Raw genomic sequence first — 25853 nt, 5'->3', positions numbered from 1 at the left:
TATTTGCATTACACACACACACACACACACACACACACACACACACACACCAGCAAAGATGTTTCAGGTTTTAGACTTTTTTAGATTTTGGAATATTTGCATTACACACACACACACACACACACACACACACACACACACACACACACACACACACACACACACACACACACCAGCTGAGCATCCTAAATCTGAAAATCTGAAATTCAAAATGCTCCAGTGAGCATTTCCTTTGAGCATCACGTTGGCATTGAAAAAGTTTCAGATTTTAGAGCATTTCAGAATTCTGATCTTTGGATTTGGGATGCTCAACCCTGCAATAAGAAAGTACACAGAAAGATCTACTTTAGGAAAAATGGTCAGGATAAGTACCTCTAAGAAAGTAACATTTGAACTGAGACTCAAAGGATGAGGAGCAAGCCATATAAAGAGCATTCTAGGAGCTGGAAAAGCTCCTGTTTACTCTGTGCAGTACTTCAGGTATTTCAAAGAACTCCTCAGCAGCAGTAGATGCAGTGTCTTTTCTCTAGCAAGAAGACAAAAACCGGGCATTTTTAATACACGTATACAAAACCAACTACAACTCATTAGTTATTCTTGGGAAGAAGAATAAATAAACAAAGAATTCCAGCTCTATTTTACATCTTCATAGCAGAAGCTAGTAGCCTTAGTAGCAGAGGCTAGACATTGTTTGAAGGCATTTCTACTTTAATTTACTATGCCAGTATTTCTGTCTCTTTGGAGTTGTTAATTTCTTCATCTCAGGACCTCTCTGAGGGCTGATCAGGACTGCAGTTCAGAGTGTTTCCAGGGCATTGTGAGAGCACAAAATGCATTCCTTGTGCTCCTGTCTTTATTACATGCTGTTCATCAGTACATTGCAGGCACCTCTTAGGCATTTAATTCCATTGGGAATTTCTCTTGATACAAATTACTTTCATTTACTATAATTTTTATACTTTATCCACAGGATTAACTCTTGACTCTTTTGAAACTCTTGACTACCACCTTTCTCAGAGGTCATGATTTTTTCTGTTTCTGCTATAGCTCATGCCTTGTCTTGTGCTTTGCTAATAATAAATCAATAAATGGCTCATTTCTTGCTCTCATCCAAATGAAGCCATATATGGTAAGCATTAATTTTGTAATAAATTTTCTTCGTCAGAATATCTTACTGCCATTTAAATTTTTATACATAGACTATGGAAATAATTTACTTCCAATATTGAAAAATAATCATCTGCTTGTGAAGTATAAACTGAGCCTCTGTTTATTTTATCTAAAGCAGTATACAAGTCAAACTTAACTTTTTTATTCATCACTTTTATAGATTTGTTTGGAATGTACTTATATTACAAAATTTTATCTTCCTTAGGTAGAGTGGAATATCTAAAAAAGTTTATTAATGAATTTTGAAATCTTTGGTCATGAACTACTTATAGTGTCCTCTTTGCATACTTCAGTGATATTGAATACTTCTTAAAAACAGGAAATGAGTAATGCTGTATCCAGTGAAACTCTAGGAAGAATTTAAAATGTAATCATCATTAGCAAAAATTCTAAAAACAGCATGTTCTTACTAAGTACATTGGCTTCCTTGCTATCTTAATTCTGTATATTTGCTTTCTTTACATAAGAAGCTCTGCTATTAGTATTGCAGATCTAGAGCCAATGATAGAATGACCTAGATTCTGTGTGTCTTATACATCATCATCTGGATTTTTCAACTAGTCCTAATTTTAGTAACGGTAAGAGTAAATCTCTAAAAGAAAAAAAGGCACAGTGGAAATTTCGGATTTTGATTGATTTCAGTGATGAAAGGACTAAAATATTGACTTTTACTCATGATTTTTCATTATTTCTGCCAGTTTATCATTAATTTTACATTTAGTATTGTTTAAATGCAATGCACTAATTTCATCTTGTGTTATCTAACCTGGAAAAATAGTTTTTAAAAAAACACAGAATGTAAATATTTTAGAAATGAACTCCGGGCAAAAGACATCATCATAACATTTGGAACCATGGGTATTGATGGTCTCTTGGCAAATTACCATTTTTTCTTCAGGCTTCCATTTGCAAAGTAATAATCAGAAATCAGACTAAAATGGGAAATATTTTTAAATGACAGTGATTTAGAAAAAAGACTAGAGGTTGAAGAAAATTTAGAAGTAATAATGGCTAAATATTTTATATTTACACTTCTCTTTAGGAGAAACTGAAGATTCAGAAATATTGTCTTAATCCGTTTGGGCTGCTTTAATGAAATATCATAAACTGAGTAGCTTACAAACTACAGAAATCTTTGTCACAGTTGACAAGGAAATATGGTGAAGTAGTTGCTTTAGCCAGTGAAGATGAGTATGAGCTGACATATGTCACTTTAGGAAGATGCTTTAGAAATGTCCCTGTTCCCATCTCAATGCTCTGCTGATTATGGAAGAATGTACCAGCCTAAGTCCCTGAGTTACCAGAATAAGCAGAACCTCCTGCTGCCCCATGGAACATGTAGTGCGAAGAAGACATAATCTTTTACATGTTAAGTTTCCGAAATTTGGGAGTTATTTATTACTTTGGTATAACCCGTCTTGACTGATACAGGATCTAAAAATATAACTTAGTCATAGATTAAAGTGCTTACTTTTCTAGTTTGCTAAAGCTTGTTATTATTCATGGGTGTTGAATTTCATTGAATGCTTTTTTTCTGCATCTGTCCAGTTGATCGTATGTTTTTGATTTTAGTCTGTTAATGTCATGGATGACATTACAGATATTCTCATATTTAAACTTCCTTCCATTCTTGACCATAACCTCTGTTGGTCATCAAATACGGTATTTTTATACATTGTTAGACTGAGTTTTCTTTCCTTTATTTAAGACTTGTAGACACATACATTCATTATTAGATTATAATTTTTCTAGTCATCCTCACATAGTTTTATGATAAAATTATATTTGATAAATTAAGTTGGGGTGTTTTAATCTTTTTTATATCTCAAACAATCTGTATTGGGTTCCTTAAAGGTTTGGTAGAACTTGTCTTTAAAACCTCTGGACCTGGTGCTTTTTAGTGGATAGATTTTTAACCACCAATACCATTTCTTTAATGGTTATAGGTATTTTTAAGTTTTCTATTTTTTTCTCTTGTCAATTCTAATAATTATAGTATTCTAGAAGTGTCATTTTGTTTCCCGTTTAATAGTATAGAGTTATAAGAGTTATGTGAGAATTTATAGATAGCTATATATGTAAAAGTATATATAGTTTTTTGTTCTCTGCTGTATCTGTACAATGCTGATACTGTATTTTTAAATTTCTAATATTGTATATTTTTCTTACCTAATCTTTTCAGAGGTTTTTTATTTCATTGGTCTGTTCAAAGAATCATATTTTTGCTCTAGGTAATACTCTCAAAGTTTCCATTTCAATTATTTTCTTAATCCTTCTTTCCACTTTTGTAATATATTGTTTTTCCAACTTTTTGAGTTGAATGCTTAACCCAGGAAGCTTAATCTTACTTTTTTTAATAGGCAATTTAAGGCTATACATTTAGATTAATTTCAAGTTGTTATATGTAGTACATGATTCTTATTTTTCAACCTTGACCACTTGGAAGTTATATTTTATTTCTGTTCTTTTAGTGGTCACCCTTAAATTTATAACACTCATATTTGACTTAAAGTAGGAAATTAATAGCTCATTCTCTTATAACACAAACATCTTACCTAAGAAAGCTTTAACTCCAGTTGTATCCCATCCATCTCCTTGTTTCTTCCTTTATCTCTCTGTGTTCCATTCTGAGTAATTTCTTTCAGATCACTAAGTTTTTAGCTCTGTTTAATATGCTGTTTGCAGGTCCTTTTTTATTAAAAAATTATTTCAATTTCTAGAACCCTATTTGGCTCTTTTTCAAATTTATTGTTTATGGTATCCTATTTACTTATAGTTTTAAACATATTTTACAGTGACTTTCAAATTGCTCTGTTCTCTGAAGTTCTAAAGAAGTGACTCTTCCTATTATAAATACTGACTCTCCCTCATGGTGTATCATTTCCTTGTGTAGTTAGTAACTTTGGAATGTGACTTTATGTTTATTGGGGGTTGTTTTTTCCGAGAGAGTACCTGTAGCATGGATTGCTGGTATGTCCCCCTAGAAAAGCTTTGCATTTTATTCGAAGGGTACGTCAAGGCTTTTACTGACATAGAACGAGTTTTTAAATGTCTTTCTCAGCTTGGGATGCCCTCACAAGGGTAGTTTAAAGTCAAACTCAGGTCATGTACATGGTTTGGTCTTCAGGACTTAATTTCTCACGGTCGACTTTTTACTCAACCCAACCCAAAGCCTGGACAGAGACAAGCTTATTTATTTTTTTATTTATTTTTTGCTAGTTTGTTTTTGATTTTCCATACAGAAGTTTCTAGAACTCCTTTCACAGAGGGAGCAGTAATTCCAAGGTCTGGCTTTCTGCAGGAGGCTCAGTTCTAGCTTCCCACCTTATTTAAGCCCAAGGCCACATCTACTGTCTCACTATAGGTGTTACAATCCTGAGGCCCCCATCTATAATTTTATGTGTGTCTGTGCACACATGCACACATATTAACCCTCTGGTTCCTGTATACATTTAGGCTAGATAGCTCATCCCCCAATAAACACATACCCTACTTTGGCATCAACTGATAGCTGACTGGCCCTGGCTTTTATTTCCTCTTTTTTCTGATAATCAACTTCCTATTTTATCTTTCAAACTTACGTATGAATTGAAGGTTCATTTTTCTTATATTTTCGCAGACTATGTGTTTGTAGCAGTTAGGGAATATTCATTAGCTCAGTTCATGTTGATAAAATCCCTTAGTTTCTAATAAAGGAAAACGAATGGTTAGCCAAAAGTGAGAAATGTAATTATGTCTTACAGGCTGAACTGGGAATGAGAGTGAACTATTAGAGAAAACTGTCTGGACATTCTCTCATCCAGTGTCTGTTCAATGTGTACTATATAAGATTCCAGAGACTGTTCTAGACCCTGGCGATACAAAGATGAATAAGAAATAATTCCCTTCCTTAGTGAGTTCATAGACTATCAAATAGAATAATATAGAACAAATAGAATGCAGTGAGAGAAATGCTAACAGAAGTATATATAATTGCTATGAAGACTTTAAATAAAATAGAGTTTTTATTTTTGCCTTTTAGTTAGAGGTATGTTGATGGAATAGGGGATGTTGCTAAGGGGTTTCATAGAACAAGTAAAAAATCACAAATGGTAAGTACGGCATTTTTGGATGAGAGATAAACATGTATAAAAGCCACACTACTAGTGTAGTATATTGGTTTGGCTGGAGAATAAGGAGTGAGTGGAGAAGTGATGATAGATGGATCTGAAGAAATAGGCACCGATTTTTTAATTTTATTCTGTAGGCAAGGGATTGATAGTTTTTATGAATTAGGAAGATAACATTGCTGGTTATTTTTCTAAAGATGTGTTAAGTTGCTGAGAAAAAAAAACTAGATATGGTGAGTGTAATTAGGAGGTTGTTGCAGTCAATCAGGCCAGGGATGATGGATATTGAAAAGCAAGAGTAGAGTTGAAGAGGAAGGAATATACTTCAGAAATGGGGACTCTCAGAGAAATTTTTCGGTGTTAGTATAAAAAGAGAATAGGAAGAATATTAATAAATGAACCAAAATTGGCCCAGCACAGTGGCTCACACCTGTAATCCCAACATTTTGGGAGGCCAAGGCAGGAGGATGGCTTGAGCACAAGAGTTCAAGACTAGTCTGGGCAACATAGCAAAACCCTGTCTACAAAAATAAAGTTAAGAAAAATCAGCTGGCCATTGTGGGGCGTTCCTGTAGTCCCAGTCCTCCAGTCCTAGTGCCTCAGTCCTACTCAGGAGGCTGAGGCAGGAGGATCACTTGAGCCCAGGACGTCGAGGCTGCAGTGGGCTGTGATCATGCCACTCTAGCCTGGGTGATGGAGAGAGATCCTGTCCCCTCAGCCCCCCCAAAAAAGTAACCAAAATTTATTGAGCAATGACACCATGCCAGCAATTTTACCAAGTTCCTTTAACTCTCACAAAACTCTGTAAGTGATCATTTATAAATGAGAAAGCCTCAGAGAAGTTCAGTAATAGCCCACCCAACATCACACCTGTGGTGCTATATCCAAATGCTGTCTGATTCCCACGCTGGTTTTCTTTTCACTCTTTTTGTTCCTTCTCTGTAGGGATTTTGTTTTAATTCTAATCATTTTTTCCATGGGACTCTCCTTATATTGCAGTTTTATCAGGTGAAACGATGAGCAATTCAAGAGTCTTTAAATAACTATAATTTGAAACGTCAAATTACTTCTCAACTGTAAGCTAATTAAATCTTGCAAGGCAAGACCCTCTAAAGTTAAAAATGATTTGGCATCTCTTTCCATGTCATTAGGCTATATCTCTCTGCAGTGTGATGATTCTGCTCATTGCATTTCAGAGTTTGCTGGTGTCACCATGTGGTTTGGTGGGGCTAAGAATAATAATTCTTCCTAAATCCTCTGGCAAAAGTTATCAGAAACCAATTCAGAAGCTATACCATCACCACTAAGTTCACAGTTCAAAAAACAGTGACCACTCAGGGATATTCTGACAAATATAGTGTCACAACAAAGAAATAGGAAGCCAATAACAATTATTGATGATTTACTGCAGAAGTTCTCTTGGGCACTTCAAAAGAAAGGTTTTATCTAAGTAGAGAAAATTTAATTTTAGTAAGCAGGATGGAATGCTATCACCAACTTGTCCTGCCAACTGGATTCTTCCTTTCCTCCCCAGCCAAACTTATAAGCATTCTTTCCCTTTTCCATTTAAACACTAATGACAGGCAAAGAAATGGTGAGATATCATTATAAAGTTCAGAAATAGCCCAACTTAACTCCTGAAATCATGCCTTACACATATGCATTAGAATTTCTGGGTCAAGGGTGAAGACAGTATATATCAAAGTGGTTTAAATGACAGATGCTAGGGCCAGACTGCCTGGGTTGGAATTCTGGTTCTGATACTCACTAGCCATGTGATCCTAGGTAGGTTACTTAGTGTCCTTGTGCCTCAGTTTCCTCATCCATAAAATGGGAATAATAAAAGGACACATCCCATGGGGTTGCTTGAAGATTAAACAACATCCATAAAGCATTTTGAATAGCACTTGGCAAAGATTAAGCCATATATAGGTATTTATTGTTGTAATTATTACTGTTGATATTTATAAGTAACAATTTCTATTTTGGTATGTTATGGTGATTATTATTAAATTTGGATGATAAAATATTTACCCTATTTCCAATAAGCAAATCTTTGAGTAGAATAAGAATAGGCAGTCTCTTTTATGCTTTCCCATTAGAGTGTTTTGCTCTGATTTTGTTGTGTAAATCTTTCAAATAGAAAATATATAAAACTGAACCATAAGTTCTAAAACTGCCATCTAAATTGAGTATGGTTTTCGTGCTTTAAAAAAACATGTTTTGTTTGTTAAATTGGAAACAATTTAGTGCACCCACATTCCTTCTGGTTTAAGTAATCTATAGAATTAAAATAACAAAAAAGTAGGATTAACCAGATTTATATTTGGCAAACGAGCGTTGCAAACAGCTTCCATAAAACAGGTGTAGCTGTTTTAATAGATGTACCAGACTGGCCCATAAAACCCACCCAGTTGCCACAGCACTCCACAGATGTCCACTTAAACAATGTAATATCACTGAAATGATTCTGGCAAAGAATTTCTTAAAACAAACTGTAATGATTTATCATTTTGAGCTGTCTCAAGTACCATCATTATCCTAATGGCCCATGATCAGAATATTTTTCTTCAAATTCTTTCCCCCCACTTTGGCTCTCCTTTTTCTGTTCAGACCCTCTTCATCTGCATATGCTTAATACCACTAATCAGGCTCTTTCATTCATATTATACAACCCACACTAAATTTCCTTACCTTACTCTTTTTGCTTTGATTTGAGAAAAATCCTGTCTTCCAATCTCCTCCTGTGTGAATTGATTCTAGAAACTTTTTTTGTTTTTATTATTATACTTTAAGTTTTAGGGTACATGTGCACAATGTGCAGGTTTATTACATATGTATACATGTGCCATGTTGGTGTGCTGCACCCATTAACTCGTCATTTAGCATTAGGTATGTCTCCTAATGCTATCCCTCCCACCTACCCCACCCCACAACAGTCCCCGAAGTGTGATGTTCCCCTTCCTGTGTCCATGTGTTCTCATTGTTCAATTCCCACCTATGAGTGAGAACATGCGGTGTTTGTTTTTTTTGTCCTTGTGATAGTTTGCTTAGAATAATGGTTTCCAGTTTCATCCATGTCCCTACAAAGAACATGAACTCTTCATTTTTTATGACTGCATAGTATTCCATGGTGTATATGTGCCACATTTTCTTAATCCAGTCCATCATTGTTGGACATTTGGCTTGGTTCTAAGTCTTTGCTATTGTGAATAGTGCTGCAATAAACATACATGTGCATGTGTCTTTATAACAGCATGATTTCTAATCCTTTGGGTATATACCCAGTAATGGGATGGCTGGGTCAAATGGTATTTCTAGTTCTAGATCCCTGAGGAATCGCCACACTGACTTCCAAAATGGTTTATAAACTAGTTTACAGTCCCATCAACAGTGTAAAAGTGTTCCTATTTCTCCACATCCTCTCCAGCACCTGTTGTTTCCTGACTTTTTAATGATCGCCATTCTAACTGGTGTGAGATGGTATCTCATTGTGGTTTTGATTTGCATTTCTCTGATGGCCAGTGATGATGAGCATTTTTTCATGTGTCTTTTGGCTGCATAAATGTCTTCTTTTGAGAAGTGTCTGTTCATGTCCTTTGCCCACTTTTTGATGGGGTTATTTGTTTTTTTCTTGTAAATTTGTTTGAGTTCATTGTAGATTCTGGATATTAGCCCTTTGTCAGATGAGTAGGTTGCGAAAATTTTCTCCCATTTTGTAGGTTGCCTGTTCACTCTGATGGTAGTTTCTTTTGCTGTGCAGAAGCTGTTTAGTTTAATTAGATCCCATTTGTCAATTTTGGCTTTTGTTGCCATTGCTTTTGGTGTTTTAGACATGAAGTCCTTGCCCATGCCTATGTCCTGAGTGGTATTGCCTAGGTTTTCTTCTAGGGTTTTTATGGTTTTAGGTCTAACATGTAAGTCTTTAATCCATCTTGAATTACTTTTTGTATAAGGTGTAAGGAAGGGATCCAGTTTCAGCTTTCTACATATGGCTAGCCAGTTTTCCCAGCACCATTTATTAAATAGGGAATCCTTTCCCCATTGCTTGTTTTTCTCAGGTTTGTCAAAGACCAGATGGTTGTAGACATGCGGCATCATTTCTGAGGGCTCTGTTCTGTTCCGTTGATCTATATCTCTGTTTTGGTACCAGTACCATGCTGTTTTGGTTACTGTAGCCTTGTAGTATAGTTTGAAGTCAGGTAGTGTGATGCCTTCAGCTTTGTTCTTTTGGCTTAGGATTGACTTGGCGATGCAGGCTCTTTTTTGGTTCCATATGAACTTTAAAGTAGTTTTTTCCAATTCTGTGAAGAAAGTCATTGGTAGCTTGATGGGGATGGCATTGAATCTATAAATTACCTTGGGCAGTATGGCCATTTTCACGCTATTGATTCTTCCTACCCATGAGCATGGAATGTTCTTTCATTTGTTTGTATTCTCTTTTATTTCCTTGAGCAGTGGTTTGTAGTTCTCCTTAAAGAGATCCTTCACATCCCTTGTAAGTTGGATTCCTAGGTATTTTCTTCTCTTTGAAGCAATTGTGAATGGGAGTTCACTCATGATTTGGCTCTCTGTTTGTCTGTTATTGGTGTATAAGGATGCTTGTGATTTTGTATCCTGAGACTTTGCTGAAGTTGCTTATCAGCTTAAGGAGATTTTGGGCTGAGACAATGGGGTTTTCTAGATATATAATCATGTAATCTGCAGACAGGGACAATTTGACTTCCTCTTTTCCTAATTGAATACCCTTTATTTCCTTCTCCTGCCTGATTGCTCTGGCCAGAACTTCCAACACTATGTTGAATAGGAGTGGTGAGAGAGGGCATCCCTGTCTTGTGCCAGTTTTCAAAGGGAATGCTTCCAGTTTTTTCCCATTCAGTATCATATTGGCTGTGGGTTTGTCATAGATAGCTCTTATTATTTTGAGATACATCCCATCAATACCTAATTTATTGAGAGTTTTTAGCATGAAGGGTTTTTGAATTTTGTCAAAGGCCTTTTCTGCATCTATTGAGATAATCATGTGGTTTTTGTCTTTGGTTCTGTTTATATGCTGGATGACATTTATTTATTTGCATATATTGAACCAGCCTTGCATCCCAGGGATGAAGCCCACTTGGTCATGGTGGATAAGCTTTTTGATGTGCTGCTGGATTCGGTTTGCCAGTATTTTATTGAGGATTTTTGCATCAATGTTCATCAAGGATATTGGTCTAAAATTCTCTTTTTTTGTTGTGTCTCTGCCATGCTTTGGTATCAGGATGATGCTGGCCTCATAAAATGAGTTAGGGAAGATTCCCTCTTTCTCTGTTGTTTGGAATAGTTTCGGAAAGAATGGTACCATTTCCTCCTTGTACCTCTGGTAGTCTAGAAACTTTTAAGGTAACTTTATCTTCAAGTTTGGAAGGCTACTTGATGATGGGAGGCAGACAACTCAGACAGAGGCATTAAGAGCTATCAAGCTCGGTAGTGGGAAGCCAATGGCATTGAATTTAAGAAGGGATATATACATTTAGCAGGTCCTTACATTACAGATAATGCATCAGGCTTTCAACTATGGCAGTGGTAGGGTGGATAACTGTATCACTAAGGCAACATACTTCCTCAGTGATGTCCGAGGCAAACAGTGCTAATCGATCATTTCAACCTTGCAGTCCTTCTTAACAGAGCACTCCAGACAGTCACTACCAATCATTTGACACTGGAACTTAAGATGAAACCTATTTGCTGTCCAGGGTATGATTTTTACAAAAGACATAAAGTTTCCTTCAAATGGATGTTTCTTATATTGATTCTCCATAAAAAAAAAAGGAGAAAAAAAACAAGGACAAAACATTAAATCTCAACTTTGTGAAGGCAGTTCTTTAGGGAGCAAATATAATATGGTTCAGAAAATGAGGCATTTCAAGCAATCCTTTGGCAAGTGCTAAATTCAGCCAGTTCATGGTTGAATTTTTGACAAGCGCCTAAAGTGCTGAAACTCAGTGCTGTTGCTTAAGGTAGGATCAATATGCTTTAGATACCAGACCGGAAGCAGAGTTGACATTCTCTTATAGAAGTTCAGAGCCTGAATTTCATTCTTGTCATACTGACAGCCATCTTCTTTTTGTGGAAAGCTGGATTAACAAAGGTGGCTCATTCCTCAGTATTTGAATAAATACTTTGTTGTAACCTCAAAGTTCTAGAATATGAATAAAACTTAGTAACAGCTAACACATAGTGCACACAAATACCTCATTCAGACTATACTAAGTACTTTACATACATTATTGCATTCAATCCTTATAGCAATTTTACAAGATAGAGACTACTTTTATTCCTTGATTAAAGGTGAGGAAATTGAGAAGAGGGAGCCCTAACTTGCCCCAAGTACTACAGGCTAATGGGTGGAAGAACCATGATTTGTGCCTATGCAGTCTGACTGCAAAGCCTGTTGTTAGCTTAGCTTCCACTCTGTCCTTCCTCTTTCACTTGCAGGCCAGGTTTTGTGATTCTCTTTGCTTGACAGAACATATCATCTAGCCATGACCTTGGCTGCAAAGAATCAATCTTCTAGGAACTTTGTGGAAAGTAACTTAGCTGTAGCCCTGGAGTTAAGGTATCTGGTAAATCACAGCATCACCACCACCACTGGGATAATACAGAACTAGGTTAAGGTTAGGCTTGAAGAATATAGCAAGAATGCATCAGGACCTTGGATTAGAGTGGATATTGCTGAGTTTAGCCAAGAAAAGGCAGAAATTGATGAAAACTAAAAGCCAGAGGAGTGCTTCTCTAGTGAAGTCAGCCATGTTTCTCATGTGCTCCTTGAACTATCTGCATTAGAAATGGTAGGAAGCCCCAAGTCCAGAAATATATCCCCCATATTTCTTTGTTTGAATGAACAGAGTAAGACTTTTTTTTTTTTTTTTTTTTTGCAGACAGGGAGACAGTCTCTCTCTTGTCACCCAGGCTGGAGTGCAGTGGGGCTATCTTGGCCCACTGCAACCTCCACCTCCCAGGTTCAAGCAATTCTCATGCCTCAGCCTCCAGAGCAGCTGGGATTACAGACGTGTACCACCAAGCCTGTCTAATTTTTGTATTTTTAGCAGAGATGGGGTTTCACCATGTTGATCAGAGTGGTCTCGAACTCCTAGCATCATGTGATCTGCCCAACTCGGCCTCCCAAAGTGCTGGGATTACAGGTGTGAGCCACTGCACCTGGCGAGAATAATACTTTTCTTGAGTAACACTCATAGTTTGAGGGAGCTGTCAACTATGAGGCAATTAGGTTGCTTTTCGTAGAGATTTGCAATCTTGAGAAAATATAGACAAGGAAAAGCCTTTGGGTAGAGATTTGCAATCTTGAGAAAATATAGAAAGGAAAAGCCTTTGGCTCTCTTGACGCTTAGAAAGAAGGTGGGAAGTATGAAGGTCAGGGATAGGATGCTATTATAAGGCAGGGGAGTGGGGAAGCCAGTGGTGGCAAAAGAGCTGGGAAGAACCTGGAAGAAGGCTAGGAAGGAAGGTAAATGGTAGGGTGCTAATGAAGCTGCCTGATGCTTCCCCGCATTTTTTTCTGTCTTTTTGCTCTACCCAGGAACAAAGAGCTATGCAGGTCTTGGCACTCACTAGCCTACTTTCAGATCCTTTCCTCTTCAGTTCCATTCATTCTAGGGAGGAACCACCTCATGCCTTTCCCCACTCAGTTCCTGAGAGGAAGGGGCTGGGCTTTCCCCAGGCAAAATTGTACTTTGGTGACAGGTTCCTCTCCTCTTCTTGCATCCTCCTTCCCACACTTCTTTCAGGTTCTTATGCAGAGTTCTAGCCTTGGTACCAGGGTGGAGTGGGGAGAGACAAACACGGAAGGTGTGAGGCTGCTCCTGCTTGCCAAGGGGAGCTGAGTTTATATTGTCTCCTTCAGTTTTCAAATTTCCTGACTCCTTTCCTCCCACTTTTTTTTTTTTTACTTCGCCACTCTAAATATCTGACAAAAAGTTATAAAACTTTTACCAGAGAATAGGCCATGTCCAGAATTCTTATATCCCCAATGTCTTGCCAGTGGTATGTAAACCCTCAGTAAGTATTAATTTTCAGGGAGCACTGCTTGTGAGATACAGGATACCAGAAAAGGCCAGTATTTGCCTGTCAGATATGCCAGCTACACATGCACTATAGCTTCCTGGCTACAGTCAGGGCTTACCTCAGTGTTTTCTAAAATGTCAGAAGTTACTCTGTGTTTCATGATTAGGTTGCTCATGAAAAATATTTGCTTCAACTGTTTAATTTACATCCTTTAATTCTGATTGTAAGACTTCGCACATCCACATGTGACTTCCTACCTGAGAAAGGCTAATCATTTCGTTATTTTGGTTCCATTTAAGTAATTTAGTTGGGCAGGGGAACAGATCCTAAAGAGGCTAGCCTCCTGTTTTTACAGTAACTTGGCAAATTAGGTTTTAGCCTCATTTAACAGAAGAAGAAACTACAGTAATTCCTCACCTAATGTCATCAATAGGTTCTTAGAAATTGAGACTTCAAGCAAAACAACGTATAACAGAACCAGCTTCGCCATAAGTTAATTGATTCAAACAATACTTAAGTTCTTATATCCTATTTCTGGTCACGAAAACATCACCAGGCTTCTAAATAAAGACCCCAAACACATGTACTATTAATCACTTCTAATATTGAAATAAATGTGAGCTATACATTTAAGAAACATCAGTTAAAGCAATTAAGACAATTATTTCCCCAAATAGTTTAGTTCAGGGTTGTGGGTGGCCGGAGCTTGTCCCATCAGCACAGAGCACAAGGCAGGAACCCACCTGGACAGGACACCATCCCATCACAGGCAGAATGCACTCACACACACCCTACTCACTACAGCTGGGCCATGTAGACCTGCTAGTGAACCTGACATGCACGTCTTTGGGATGTGGGAGGAAACCAGAGTGCCCAGAGAAAACCCATGCAGACATGGGGAGAATGTATGGACTCCACACAGACAGGGGCCCCAGCTGGGAATCTGTTTTTTTCCTCATCAGCACTATGAGGGAATGATGTTGAATGAAAAGATGTTATTAGAGGACCTCTTGTGATGCTTTGACAATGACTTGCTCAAGTTTTGCAAATAGTGTAAGTGGCAGAGCCAGAATTTAAAACCAATTCCACCTGCCTCCATGGTCTTTGCTCACCCCAGGCACTTTCAGAACACAGGTGATGGCAAAAATGGTCATCATAACATGCATAGCTTTCCTCAGCTGATGCTGCTGCCCTTTCTTATTCAGCAAGAACCATCATGTCATCAGGCCTGCTCTAGCCACCCAGTGTCTTGGCAACAATCATTTTCATTTACCTGTTAGCCATCCAGTATTCCTTGATCCTCCTCTGCTATTTCCCCACCTACCTTTAGTTTCACTTTTGCCTCCTTCCAGAATTAGGATATTTCCTGGCATTTCCACTCCTGCCATCACTGAAGGTTAACTTTAATCTCTGTTAACAGCTTAGATGTTAAGGTGTACCTTGTTGAATAGGTCTTAAGTGGAGACCAATCATTATAAATGCAGCTGCCTTTAAAAATAATGTGGTGTATAAGTGAAGTCAAAGCTTGCTTCTTACAGACTGTTTCTGCAAAATCAAATAGACCCCTGCCATTCATAATGAAAGTTAAAATGCTTTGAGGTTTAGCATTACCTGATGCTCCTCTTTCACAGGAGATAAGAGAAGCACTTCGGTGTTTAAATATACAATCATGTGAAAGTGTTGTCACCACTGTAGAATGTGTTTTGCAGTTACCATCTCATCACATCTAAAAAATGGTATGTACAGCCAAATATTCCTATACTCAAAGCTACTCCCTGTTCCTTAGTTCACTTTCTTCAGTTAAAAAAAAAAAGGAAAAAAGACGTGAAAATGACTAATATGTTAGTACCAACAGTATCACATATCAAAACAGGTGATTTTAGGCTATTGCTATAGAAAAAGCAGTAAAAGAAATGAGCATAACCTTGCTTTTAAATGATGCAATTATTCTCTTTTAGACCATTGGAGAATAATAGACATTCTCCTTTTAAGTAAACAAGGAATGGAGCATTTATCAATGCAAATTTTTACTTTACATAAAGACTTTTCATTTTTTTAAGCCAAGATTATGCTGTATAGAAAAATAAAGAGTAAGTTCATTTTCTTCAGTGCTGCCTCAGTTTAGAATTCCTGGATATATTTCTATAAATTCATTGTCTCTACACATAGTCTTATGATTTTGCTGTATAATTTGGCCAACATTTATTCAGTTACTATTTATTCAACACCTACTGTGAGGCAGGCATTTGCTAGACAGATTGTTGCTGCCCTCATATTCTGGAGGAGAAGACAGAAAAGCAAGCAAATAAAATAGTTACAAATTGTGGTAAGTACTCTGAAAAAAACTGGCAAAGGACTTACCAATGAGATACCTACTTAGATAAGGTGATAAGAATATTTAAATTAAGATCTGAAGAAGAATGAGGAACTAGTCATGTGAAGAGTAGAAAGCATAGTGTACCCGCTGAAAAAAAAAGCTTGTGCAAATCCTTGTGATAAGGACACACCAAGTGTGAAGCTGGCGAGAGTGAGACTGGCACATATGCTGATTAATCTCCCTTCCACCTACTGGATAAAGAAACTGTGTTTGCCGAACTCCTACTAACCTCAGTAGGGAAGGCAACAGGTTCAAGAGGCCGAAGAGACCAATAGCCAGCAAAGGAGACATTGGGTTTTATTCGGTGCTTCCATACAGAGGAGAGTGTCCAGTGGTGGTGGGCTGGGCAGGAGAACTGCCTAACATACATAAACAGTCCAGTGGTGGCGGGCTGGATAACATATTCACCTGGCCCAGTAGCAGTGGGCTGGGCAAGAGAACCAGGACCACTTGCAAATGGCATGGAATTTATGTAGCATTTTCACTAACCACCCTTCCCCTAACAACCTCCACCTGGAAACCTTCATTTAACCCAGAATTCAAGGCCCCAATCCCCTGTATAGCCTATGTTCCATGGGATGGGACGGGCATTTAAATGTTTATCATAGATAAGGAATGAATCTTCAGGTTGGCCATTCCAGGATTCCCTAGCTCTGAACACATATTCAGGTGCGTCTGCCATACAGGGTCATTCTAAGGGTATGCTTAAATTATGCTATCAGGTGCACTTATCCTGCAATGTGTTACATATAACATATATACCATGGAATACTATGTAGCCATAAAAAAGGACAAAACCATGTCCTTTGCAGCAACATGGATGCAGCTGGGGTCCATTTTCCTAAGTGAATTAACACCAGAACAGAAAACCAAATACCACATATTCTCACTTAAAGTGGGAGCTAAACATTGAGTACACACAGACACAAAGAGGGGAACAAAAGACACTGAGGACTACTAGTAGTGGGAAGGTGGGAGGAGGGCGAGGGTTGAAAAACTACGTGTTAGGTAGGTACTATGCTCACTACCTAGGTGACAAGATCATTTGTACACCAAACTTCAGTGACACGCAACTCACCCACGTAACAAACTTTCACATGTACCCCCAAAACAAAAAGAAAAATCCTCCCTTCCACCCCTCTAGATCTGTTCCCTGCCATTCTCTCCCTTGCTCTGTGTCCTGGGAGGTAGCCCGCTCCTGTCCTCCTAAGTCATACCATATGAATCACCCAGACTCCCTTGACCTCAGGCTTCTGATTTCCTCAAGCCTCCCAGCCAGTGAGAAGTACCAGCAAGAGATCAGAAGAGAGGATGAGAGAGAAGCCAGGATATTCCTTCCCTCTTTTTTTGCTTTGGACTTCCTATTGATGACCAATTGCTCTGACTCAGGTTCCTTCCCTTGCCCCTTTATACCTAGGAATGGTAAAGGCTGCCCATTGTTTCTATTTTAGGGGTGCCTAACCATCCCTTTGTTTCCTCAACCTTGCCCACACCTGTGTAAGGAATTGTTTCATGATAGTCTCTTCATTTTAACTATGTGGGATGAATTCTGTTTCCTTTGAGTCTTTGACTGTAGAGAATGACACCTGGTGAGTGAGGCAGGATAATTTCTAGTCCTTTTTAGCTAGGAATTTAGATTCCATTCTCAGAGCAGTGTGAGGCCAATGAAATACAGTGAGATAATCTGATCCCCATGTAAGATGGTCATCCTGGATGCTCTTGAGGGTATTGACTAGAGGAGTAAGAATGGAAGCAGGGAGACCAGCTAGAAGGCTGTGAAGCCGGGAACTGTGTGGTGCCTGGGCAAGAGTGATAGTATAGGAGAAAGAGAAATGAGTGGATGCAACATGTAACTGATAAACTTTTAGCACAGAAATGTGAGTCAAGCATGACTTAAGTTAATGATTTGAGCCATTGGGAGGTGGTGTTGGTAAGGAATTAAGGATTCTTTGTCTTTGGTGGGTTTCATTTGAAATATCTGTGAAATATCCAGGAAGAGATTCAATTAAACAGTTTGGAGTTCAAGGAATGAGTTAGGGCTGAATATCTAGATTGAGTTATGAACATATAAAAAACATTTAAAACTCGGGTGAGAATGGACATGATCCCCATGGAAAAGAATTTCTAAAAAATTGAAAAGAGAGCCTGGGAGCTGCTAACATTTAATCAACCTTACAAACAATTTGAATGCATATTTTAATTCATCCCCAAATATTGTTTAAATAATATGTAAATCCAGTTTTAGAGAAAAGGAAAATGAAAATAAGGGATGCTTCAGAAATCAAATGTGAAAATGCTGGGTACTGTATTATACTTCTCCCCATAAAATGAATATCTAGTTGAACATATTTTTTAAAAGACGAATAGACTGTGCCTCCTAGCAATACTGCCTTACTTATGCTTTGAACATTGGCACAAATATAACTCATGTAAACACTTTAGCTTTGTTCTGGAAACTTACAAATTGAGTATAGAACTGAATGAGTTAATTTACCTCCTCATTGCAATCTCTTATTGTGAACCAACAGGATTATGCCCAGGTGGTGAGTTCTGCATATTGTCTAACTTAATTGGGAAATGTGTTTACATTGATAAGCTTCCAGCCTAATTCAAATCAGAAGAAAAGCTTTCTAATTTCACTTTTCATTTACTAGAATTTTATAAGATAAAAGAATATATAAAAATGGCACCAGTGTATTTTCACTAATGCAATCCATAATAACCAAAACCATCATTAAGCCCTGCAATAAGACATTTCTTGGTGTTTTTCTTTAGGTCCTCTACAAATGATCATCCTCTGACTCCAGGGACCTATAGATTTTATTATATGGCCTTCCAGCTTTTATATTATAGCATTGAACTGTCATCTGTAGCATCCATTAGAATGTTATTGACAAAATGTCCACTCATATTGAACTAAGTACTCAATAAACCACTATAAGTAAATTGTGCTCTAACCTTGAAGGATAGTCTATTGATTCCCCTCATGGGTATGAGCCTAGCAGAACGCCCCTATCTGCAGTTCCTTTGTGCTACCTATAATATGTTGTGTAATGTCTTTTTTGAGATCCCAGATCATAAAGGAACTTTTTTTTACATTCTTTATTAAAACCAAATATTGTTTTTGCATATTTATTTTATTTCAAATAAATAGTTAACCACTAATCATTGCTTTTTTCTTATGCTCTAAAACTCTGCCATTTTAAAATTGCATACATAATTAAAGTAATCCACACCTATAATAAGAAAGTTTGGAGTCATTTTCCAAAGGTAATTGCTTTTAGCAGGATTTTTTGGGAGTACCTCTAGAGCTTAATTGTGTGTGTGTGTGTGTATGTGTGTGTGTGCGTGTATATGATATTACAGTCCTTTTTCCCACAAGTGGAATCATACCATTCACACTTTTTGGCATTTGGTTTGGTAGTGACAGTGGGGCTTTCTCTGTTACCTACCTTGAGACGATTTCCATACTACTAAATCTGTCTCACTCTTTTTAATAGCGCTATATATATCATTGCATGGCTAGAGCATAACCTGTTTATCTAGATCGTTATGGTGGACCTCCAAGTTTTCCCTCTGTTTTGCTATTAGTGTTACCATGAATATCCATGTGTGTATCTTTGTGTACCTGTGAAATGTCCTCTATTTAAATATGTGTGAGATTTTCGTGTAAAAATGAAAAAGAGAATGTATATATTGCCTAAGGAGTAAAAATCTTCTGCAATTATAGTGATACATTCTGGAGAGTATAGGTGAGGAAGGATAGAAAGATCTAAAGAGTGAATGTCGGAGATATTTTAAAACATTTGACAGATTTTCCTCTTGTTGGATACTGTCAAATTTTGATTGGTGCGCAATTTATTTTAAACTTTAAAAAAAAGTTTTCAAGACTATAAATAATTGGAAATATCTTATAATCATAGTTTGTGTTGGTAATTGAGAATCCTTAACTGATTTGTGATTTGTGAAAAATGTACTTTCAGTGCCAAATATCTTCTTTATGGTAAGCTTCAGAAAGTGATCGTTTGTGATGGTACTGTTAGGCTCAACAGAATAGTCAATTAGCTGGAACAAGCAATGTCCTACATCTGTGTATTAACAAAAGGTTACAGTGCTTGATATCTCCTAAAATGAAGGGTGAATTTGTTGTCAATTTATGGCAAAGTGTATGCTTGGGAGGTTAGGAGAGTGGGTGGTGTTACAGATGTATAATTTGAATTCTCACTTTTATGCTAGAGATGGTTATTTTTTAAATAAGCAGCTTAACACCCAAACAGTAACTTCTCCAAGGAAGGCAAATGTTACTTGAAAATAGATGATCTTAAAGAAAGGGAAAGAGAAAAACGCAATAAATTAGAGCTGACAAAGCAATTAGAAGCATACATCCGAAAGAGTAATACCCTGCATTTATAAATCAGTTTCTAAGTATTTTTATGATCATTTTCTCAGTACAATGGAAGGACAGATGTTATTATTCCCAATTTATAGGGGAGGAAATTGAAACTCCAAGAGGTTGACTCCTGTTCCTATAACCTTTTTCTTTAAGACTGATGATGTGGAAATTACTGTATTGGTTTCTGAGGGCTGCCATAACAAGTCACCACAAACTGGATAGCTTAAAACAATGTATGTTTACTGTTTCTGGAAGCTGAAAGTCCAAAATCAAGGTTTCGGCAGGATTGGTTCCTTCTGGAGGCACTGAGGGAGAATCTGTACCATCCCTCTGTCCTAGTCTCGCAATTGCCAGCAATCTTTCGGATTCCTTTGTTTGTAGGTGTATCACTCCAATCTCTGCTTCCATTGTCTCACAGCATCCTCTCCGTGTGTCTTTGTTCAGATTTCCCCCTATTTATAAAGACACCAGTCAATGGATTTAAGCCCACTCTAATCCATTCTGACTTCATGTTAATTTGATTACATCTACAAATAACTTATTCACAAATAAGGTCACAATCACATGTACCGGGGTTAGGACTTGAACATATCTTTGTGGGGGACACAGTTCAACCCACAGTGACTAACATTTCAGGATCAAGAGTATCACCAAGAAACTAGTGTGTTTCATAGTAATGGAATAAAAATAGTAGTTCTCATTTTATCTATACCTTTCTCCTAAAATTCCATTTACCCAAAGTCTCATCATCAATAAATGACTAAACTAGTAATAGCTTTTTTAAATTCAGTTATAATCCACATATCATAAAATTTGTCCTTTTAAAGTGGGTGATTCTGTCATTTTTAGTATAATTCACAGTTATGAAACCACCACCACTATGTAATTTTTGAATGTTTTCATCACCCTGAAAAGTACCTGTACCCATTAGCAAGTATACTCTCCACTCCCTGCTACCCTTAGCCCTTTCTCTCTGTGTCTCTAGATTTGCCTATTTCAAATACTTCATGTAAGTGGAACCATACTATATGTGGTCTTTTGTGTCTGGCTTCTTTCACTTAGCATAGTGTTTTCAAGGTTTATCCATATTGTAGAGTGGAATAGATAAGAATAAGAACTATTATTTCCATTCTATTGCTATGAAAGACACAACATGGATATTAGTGATTTATTCCTTTTTAGGCCTGAAGAATAATACATTGTATGGATATACCATATTTTATTAGTTAACTTACCAGTTGATGGACATTTGGGTTGTTTCCATTTTGGCTATTATTAATAATGCTGCTATGAACAATTCATATACCAGTTTGTGTGTGGACATATGTTTTCAATCCTCTTGGAGCTCACCTACGAGTGAAATTGCTGGGTCATATGGAACTTTACGTATTTGAAACTGTTTCCAAAGAGGCTGTATTGTTTAATATTCCCATCAGCAATGATGAGGATTCTCATTTCTCCACATCCTCATCAAGACATATTATTGTTAGTCTTTTTTTATTATACCCATCCCAGTGGGTGCGAAATGGTATCTCATGGTTTTGATTTACATTTCACTGTTGATTAATAATGTTGAGCATCTTTCCATTTGCTTATTGGCCATTTGTATACCTTCTTGAAGAAATTTCTGTTTAAATTATTTGCCCATACTAAGCAAGAAGAACAAAGCTGCAAGCGTCATGTTACCTGACATCAACTATACTACAGGGCTACAGTAACCAAAACAGCATGATGCTGGTACAAAAACAGGCACATAGACCAGTGGAGGAGAATAGAGAGCCTAGAAATAAGGCCACACATCTACAGCCATCTGATCTTCAACAAAGCTGACAAAATCAAGGAATGGGGAAAAGACTTTGTATTCAATAAATGGTGCTAGAATAACTAGCTAGACATTTGGAACAGATTGAAGCTGAACCCCTTCCTTACACCATATACAGAAACCAACTCAAAATGGATTAAACACTTAAATGTAAATCCCAAAACTATAAAAGCCCTGAAAGACAACCTAGGCAATATTATCCTGGATATAGGAACGGGCAAAGATTTCATGACAAAAACACCAAAAGCAATTGCAACAGAAGCAAAAATTGACAAGTGGATCTAATTAACCCTTAAGAGCTTCTGCACAGTGAAAGAAACTATCAGCAGGGTGAACAGACAACCTACAGAATGGGAGAAAATATTTACAAACAATGCATCTGACAAAGGTCTTATATCCAGAATATATAAGGAACTTAAACAAATTTACAAGAGAAAAACAACCCCATTAAAATGTGGGCAAAGGACATGAAGAGACACATCTCAAAAGAAGACATACATGTAGCCAACAAACATATGAAAAAAAGCTCAATATCAACTGATTATTAGAGAAATGCAGATAAAAACCACAATGAGATACCATCTCACACCACTCAGAATGGCTATTATTAAAAAGTAAAAAAAGTAACATGCTGGCAAGGTTGTGGAGAAAAGGGAACACTTATACACTGTTGATGGGAATGTAAATTAGTTCAACCATTGTGGAAAGCAGTATGGTGATTCCTTAAAGAGCTAAAAGCAGAACTACCATTTGACCCAGCAATCCCATTTCTGGGTATATACCCAAAGGAATACAAATCATCCTACCATAAAGGCACATGCACGTGAATGTTCATGGCAGCACTATTCACAATAGCAAAGACATGAAATCAACCTAAATGCCCATCAGTGACTGACTGGATGAAGAAAATGTGGTACATATACCACATGGAATACTATGCAGCCATAAAAAAGAACAAGATCATGTCTTTTGCAGGAATATGGATGGAGCTGGAGGCTGTTATCTTTAGCAGACTATCACAGGAACAGAAAACTAAATGCTGCATGTTCTCACTTATAAGTGGGAGCTAAATGATAAGAACTTATGAACACAAAAAAGGAAACAACAGACACTGGGGTCTACTTGATGGTGGAGGGTGGGAGGAGGGAGAGGAGCAGAAAAGATAACTATTGGGTACTGGGCTTAACTCCTGAGTGATGAAATAATCTGTACAACAAACCCCCATGACATGAGTTTACCTATGTAACAAACCTTCACATGTACCCCTAAACCTAAAATAGAAGTTCAAAAATTAAAAATAAATTATTTGCCCATTTTTAACTGGATTATTTATCTTTTTGTTGTTGATTCATATGAGTTTTTAAATCTATTCTATGTACTATACCCTTATCAGATATATGATTTGTAAAAATTTCCTCCCATTCTATGGGTTATCTTCTTACTTTCTTGATAGCATCCTTTGAGGACAAAAGTTTTTAATTTTTATGAAGTCTAGTTTATTTTTTCTTTTATTGCTTGTGCTTTGGCCATCCTATCTAAGAAACTATTACCTATCCTGAGGGCATGAAGATTTTCACTTATTTTATTCTAAGAGATGTATAGTTTTATCTCTTAAATGTAGGCCTTTGATCCATTTTGAGTTAATTTTTGTATATGATGTGAGATGGGGATCAAATTTTTTTTCTTTTGCATGTGAATATTCAGTTGTTTCAGTAGCATTGTAAAAAGACTATTCTTTCCCCCATTAAATTGTCTTGGTGCCCTTGTCAGAACTCAATTATCTGTAGTTTTATTTCTGAATGTAGTTTTATTTCTAAACTTTCAATTTTTTTCCACTGATTTATATGCCTGTCATTATGCTGATACCACACTGTCATGTTTACTATAGCTTTGTGATAAGTTTTAAATCGGGAAATGGGAGTCCTCCAACTTTGTTCATGCTTTTCAAGATTGCTCTGGGTCCTTTGCATTTCCATATTTTAGAATCAGCTTGTCAGTTTCTCAAAGAAGTCAGCTCGGATTCTGATAGGGATAGATTAAATCTGTAGATCATTTGTGGAGTGGGGGGTATTGTCATTTTAACAATGTAGGAATATTGCCATCTTAAAAATATTGTCTTCCAGTCCATTAACATGGCATATCTTTCTATTTATTTCGTTTTTTAAAAAATATATTTTTCAGCCAGTTGCGATGGCTCACACCTGTAATCCCAGCATCCTGGGAGGCTGAGGCAGGTGGATCACCTGAGGTCAGAAGTTTGAGACCAGGCTAGCCAACATGCTGAAACCCCGTCTCTACTAAAAATACAAAAAATTAGCCAGGCATGGTGGTGGGCACCTGTGATCCCAGCTACTTGGGAGGCTGAGGTAGGAGAATCGCTTGAACCCGGGAGGCTGAGGTTACAGTGAGCTGAGATCACACCATTGCACTCCAGCCTGGGCTACAGAGTGAGACTCTGTCTAAAAAAAAAAATATATATATATATTTATATATATACACACACACACATATGTGTATATATATACACATATGTATATTTCAATGATATTTTGTAGTTTTCAATGTATATGTTTTGCACTTCTTTTGTTAAATTTATTTCTCAGTATTTCTTAGTATTTACTTCAGGCCAAGCCTGACGTAGGGACACGTTTCAGGAGGGAGTGGAATTACAGGGTCAAATAAGGACATAGTGGTCTGGCCCCAGCCAAGACCTCCTCTCTGCCTCTGTTCTTAGAAAACAAGGGCCATTCCCTGGCTTTAAGGGTCACTTCTGGGACAAAGGTCAGGGCAGGCATGGAGAAAGCTGTAAGGGATGCTCAGGAAGGAACCTGTCAAGCTTGTGTGTGGCAGGACCACATGAGCACATTTAGGAAGGGGCAGAGTAGGATGGGAGCCCCGGCCTTGCCAGCCCCAAGGCCCTGTACTTTACTGATACTCAGCCATTTTTCTTGAATACTTCCCATACTGATGCAATCCTTTGGTTAATTTCCAGTGTTTTGAAAAGTTGATCCAGACCATTTTTGTCAGTGTTCTCACTGCTTTTATGGAGCAAAAATGTTCAGAGGTCTTTTCTCTACCATTTTCACAGGCATACAATAACATTCAGTAATATCTAACACCAAGTGCTTCTTCATCTATGCCACGTAACTCTTTTTTGAATGTTGTACATCAGCTTGTTACAGTATCCTATGTTCTATCAATCAAGTAAACTAATTCTACTTTATGTATAGGAGTCTATTTGAAATACATTTAGAAACATTATTTTAATAATTGTGAAAGTTAATGTAATTCATTTAGCTATACAGATAACATTTGAACATTTACTATATGGCAGGAATTAAATTATTTTAAAAAGTTTTAATTCTTTTATCTATATGAAATAAATATTATTATTATTGTCCTCATTTACAACTATGTAAAGCTCAGACAGGATAAGTAAATTGTCCCAGATTAAATGCTAGGATGTGGCACATCTGAGATTGGTACCTAATACCCTTGTCTCCAGAACCTAAACTTTAGCATGAACTTTGAACAATTTTAAAAAAAGATTTATTGAGGTGTAATACTGTTTAAATGCCATAATTACAAGGAGGTTTTATGCTTCCACTTATCCCCAAATGCTCATGTTTTTCACTCTTAAAATCAGAGAAGTAAACAAATCATTTTATTATTTTAGATTACTTCACCTATGGAAAGAAATATAATGGCAAAACCATAAACTTTTAGAGTGGTAAAATCTAGGTATGAAACCCATTCCCACCATTTACTGGGTTTATGACATTCAGCAACTTAACACCTTCGAGCCTTGGTGTCTTTATTTGTAAAATAGCAGCTCAGCTCATAATGCCAACCTCGCTGGATGGTTGTTGCAGGGCCCTGGACAGGACGAACCACTGTGACCCTTTTAAATGAAATGGT

General features: G+C 37.1%; 1 protein-coding gene and 1 long non-coding RNA gene across 10 annotated transcripts in view; one reads left to right on the top strand and one right to left on the bottom strand.

The window, feature by feature from the left end:
- Window positions 1-25853, top strand: part of CFAP20DC (CFAP20 domain containing) — a 325501-nt gene that overhangs the window by 59107 nt on the left and 240541 nt on the right. The window lies entirely within an intron of this gene.
- LOC134758059 (uncharacterized) overlaps window positions 1-25853 on the bottom strand; it is a 196308-nt gene that overhangs the window by 28105 nt on the left and 142350 nt on the right. Inside the window, exon 2 of the long non-coding RNA XR_010132835.1 lies at window positions 20357-20565. This is a non-coding gene — a long non-coding RNA (uncharacterized lncRNA). The remainder of the gene's footprint in view (window positions 1-20356; window positions 20566-25853) is intronic.

Source organism: Gorilla gorilla, chromosome 2, assembly GCF_029281585.2.
Source record: "Gorilla gorilla gorilla isolate KB3781 chromosome 2, NHGRI_mGorGor1-v2.1_pri, whole genome shotgun sequence".
In the NCBI taxonomy this organism is placed as follows: domain Eukaryota; kingdom Metazoa; phylum Chordata; class Mammalia; order Primates; family Hominidae; genus Gorilla; species Gorilla gorilla.
The sequence above is the reverse complement of the archived record's forward strand: the minus strand, read 5'-3'. Positions and strand labels throughout refer to the sequence as shown.